The sequence below is a fragment of the Etheostoma spectabile genome, chromosome 15 (assembly GCF_008692095.1).
Source record: "Etheostoma spectabile isolate EspeVRDwgs_2016 chromosome 15, UIUC_Espe_1.0, whole genome shotgun sequence".
In the NCBI taxonomy this organism is placed as follows: domain Eukaryota; kingdom Metazoa; phylum Chordata; class Actinopteri; order Perciformes; family Percidae; genus Etheostoma; species Etheostoma spectabile.
The window spans coordinates 12956587-12960744 of NC_045747.1; the positions used below are offsets into that span (position 1 = coordinate 12956587).

At 39.5% G+C, this 4158-nt stretch overlaps 1 protein-coding gene across 1 annotated transcript in view; it reads right to left on the reverse strand.

The window, feature by feature from the left end:
- galr2b (galanin receptor 2b) overlaps nucleotides 1–1203 on the reverse strand; it is a 12379-nt gene extending 11176 nt beyond the window's left edge. The window contains exon 1 of the mRNA XM_032538115.1: nucleotides 1015–1203. The gene's annotated coding sequence lies outside the window, so the exon portion shown is untranslated. The remainder of the gene's footprint in view (nucleotides 1–1014) is intronic.
- Nucleotides 1204–4158: the final 2955 nt, after the last annotated feature.

Sequence of the window (4158 nt, forward strand, 5' to 3'; positions counted from 1 at the left end):
TTTACGACAGTAAAGCCAAATTAAAGGGAATTAAACTCATGTAAATATGGACCCTTAAAAACTGTAGTGAAGTCATCCTCAGGCTTTCATACTTTTTCATACTCATTCCTCAAATCTCAGCAATAACCAGCCTAAAATGAATTATTAAACATTTAATTAAATTTTCAAAATCCTGTGAGTACACACTCTGCTGCCGATCTGTCTGTATAATCAGAATCAGGACAGAACAAAATCAATCCCAGTCACTGGGAAATAAATGATACTTTAAAGTGGAGATGGTAGGAATGTGTTCTTATTATCCCTGTACAGAGGCAGGGTTATAGCATCGGGTGGTTGACGCTGCAGAGAAATTTCCTCTGTGTCAATGCATGACTTCAGCAGCCTCTTTCATGTTGAGGCTGATTCTCCATTCTTCCCACTAGGGAAAACACTCTGAATTGATATTGCGTTCTGACTGCAATGGGATATCAGGGCTATGACTCCAGCCAGAATAAACGCAAAAGTCTCAGAATAGATCAGAGCAAACAGGGATAGGCATACAGGAGCTTTGTGAACTAGTAATAGCGCGTGTGGGACCTGACAGCTGGTGGAATTTGCAGAGTTTGGCTGAGCTCAATGTGACGTTTTTGAGGGTACAATTAGAGTTTTGGGATATCAATCAATATGTAATAAAAAAAGCAAAGCCAGAGAGGAGGAGGAGGGTGATGCGGATGTACAGTAGCCCAGCCTTGACCAGACTCTATGGGAAAACATCTCTATTTTCACAGAAGAGTGTACCATCTTTGTCAATAAGCAAGATAATAAGACTCATAATAAGACTTGTGATGTTAAAGCTTCATCTGGCAAGTGTTAACTTTAGACATCAGTCGACCAGCTTCTGCATCTTACACTAAAATGATTACAAGGAAGATGCTGATTGTATGTCATACATTTGAATTGCAGATGTTATTTCCAACATTTCTATTCCTGCAGAATCAGCATGCAGATCAGGAAGATGCAGTATGATAAACCTACCAGGCTGACGATGGGTGGACAGTATCCAAAGCTTCCTCTCAGATTAGGAGCAAGACTCCCAGCAGAGCTGCTCTGTTAAGATGCTCATACTCTTTCCACCGAAGCCTCTCTTCTCCTAGTGTATACCTCGCTATCTGCCTGTGTTGCTGGTATCTTACTCTCTCTACACCTCCCCCTCCTCTCCTCCACCCCCAGCTCTCTCCCCCTAGTGAGGACTCCTCCTCCACATTCACTTTAATGTTCACTCTTCACTGCAGAAAAAAGGATTTTCAGAGCGAAGGTATGGAGGGAGGCTGCAGCGCCCGGCATTCTATTCCCAATCTGTGCATAATCAGGACGATCCCTGACAAATAAGTCTAAACTCTAAAGCAACATTAATCACTGCACATGCATCCCATTCAGCCTTTAAATAAAGCAGTGACCTTTGCATTTGCATTATTCTTTACCATAGCTTGATACAAAGTGTGTGAAACCATTGTCTGCTGAGAGAGAGAATAATCAAATTTAGCCAATCAATTCAGGAGGGACACTGAAATGTTTGTATGGACATTGTTGGAACTTTAATTTGTAAGTAAAACATTTACAAACAGGTTTTCTTATTGTTTTTTTTTTTTTACTAACTTTTAGGATCAAATAAATCACTTTGGGAATTTTGATGTATGTATTAAAATTACTTTTCATATTGACATGTAACATTTCAACAGTATGGGTAACAAATACTGTACTTTAGGATATCTTTAGGATGCATCTTTATTAATGACCATAGAGCTAATAACACATCCTCAAGCTAAACAGTAGTAATCCAGTAATACATCTCATTGGTTAAGAGCTTTGGAGGGTTTATATATAATAATAGAACTGCTTTGGCCAACAGTGAAAGTTATCATAAATGCATGCATGAAAGTATCTCCTACGCTAAAAGCAGATAACTGTATTTTACTTTTAGCAGAAATATCACAATCACAGAGACCCCATACATCTCGTATAAAATGTAACTTTTAGTGTTCATGCACATAGCAAGTTAACTAGACATGCAGCATATATTGTGGTGTGTATTGCCCAAAGCAATGTACTGTTTAATATTGATTATTACATGGCTTGGTTGAATTCCAATGTAGAATTCGGTTATTAATGTTATTTTCTTGATAACAGATTGTTGCTAAGTATAACATAACATTGGCATGGACACAGTTCTGTTCACTCTGGAAGACAGCTATCAATCAATCCGCTGAGAGAAGTCTGGATAATTTACCAGCTTTGGCAAAAAGTAGGGAAATGTGGAGCAACTTCTGTCCCCCAATTTTATGCAATGACAGCAGATCTGTTGAGCGTCTATCTCTACATCTTTATGTACGGTCTATGATAGCTACGCAGTAACAGCCGTAGGGAAAACAATGCTAGCTAGCTAATTAGCTAGTTTAGCTACAATGCAACATGTTAAACGTGAATGTCAACATGCAGCGGCTGTTCAAAAAGGAAACAAGATTGAGGACTTACAGGTCAAGATAAAAATTCCCCAAAAAGTCCCATTTACCATGTCTCACTACAGAAATGTTCAGTTTAATGTGGATAAGAGCAGCCAAAAGCCCGCTAGCTCACTACAATGCTACAGCTAATGTTGTGTCATTTCCTGCAGTGATTAAAACAGCAGAAGGGTAATTTGTCCACCACAGCAGCACCCCGTAAAATATAAGGCTAGGCTACTACCACAGCCTGTAAGGTGGTGTTGAGTAATAGACAAAGGGTTGCATTAAACAGCTACAGAGTTTACGTTGCTATAGATGCAGGATTCCAACCATAGAGACGGAACGGACTGCTTCTTCAGAGGAATAAATACAATCATATTTAAATCAATAAAGTCTCATTGTTTTGTGTGAAATTATTGATTTTATTTGGTAAGTAGCCATGTAATAAGCGGGATAAGGTAAAGTGAGGTGGTTGTTATAGCGAATACAACCCCGACAGGGTGATCAGGACCATGACAGGAAGCAGAGGGGTTTTGAATCGCTCTACATTATCCCTTACGTAATGTATGAATAGAATTCCCTCTGTCGACAGAAAAAGACAATATTGTCCTGTTTCAAACTATTGAAAAAGCATCCTGTGAAAGACGATATTTTTATATGCACCCTCCAGGAAATTAATATCACAATGATCCAAACCAAAGCATAAAAATCCCAGCATGCCAGAGGTAAAGAAAAGTTCACAAGAATCAATAAAATGTCAATCTGACTCTTTTCTTGACAATTCAAGAGTAAGCAGTGGAGAACAATGCTGTATGCTACAGAGAAAAGGCTGGCAAAAATGTTATTGAAAGTTAGATTTGTGCTATTAGTCATGTAGTCATGATGACCAATACCATTGTCTAAATAGAAAGCCTCTTAATGACAAATTTTGTAGGCTATGATACAAATGCACAAAACAATAGGTTTGTTATTTTAAACAGCATAATGCATTTTTGTAACATTTATTTATCCAACTCCGGACACATTTGCGGATTTAGCTTTATTATTTCAATTATAGTAGCCTATTGAGACTGTAATGCTCTACATGCTTCCTGGTGCTCTTTTTAACCCAGTAATTGTACCTCCACCCACGCACCATTCAAACTATCTTGTGCACACAACATCGCCCGGTGCTTCCTGCCACTTCTAATAAGTCATATCAGCAAATGGCGAGGAGGGGCCAAGCCCCTGTAATGGCGAGGCCCTAACAACTGGGTTGTTGAGTGAAGAATTGACTTCCACCTCATTTGTTCAGTCAGCCACTTTAATTGCAAACCCAGATGAGTCGGTTTAAAAGCTGGGAGGTTCCCTCTAGCAAAAAATATTCTGTTAAATCAACAGGGCTTGATGTGGGCTGCTCTTCCAACAGTGAGTGACTTTGCTCAACATTCAGATGCAACCTTACAACCTTCAGCCTGACACGTTTCTGCCTCCTCCGGTTCCAAACACAAGCTCTGACACGCTGTCTGCGCCGCTGTCAGCTATCATCCATCAACAAAGTATGACACTGGGTCAGACAAGATGGAGAACGGAGCATCATGTCCACGCAGAGCAACCACCTGTGGGAAACAAAAACATTGCTTTTACATACATTACTTCACATCACTATGGTTTATCCTGCTGTCACTGTGTCATGTAT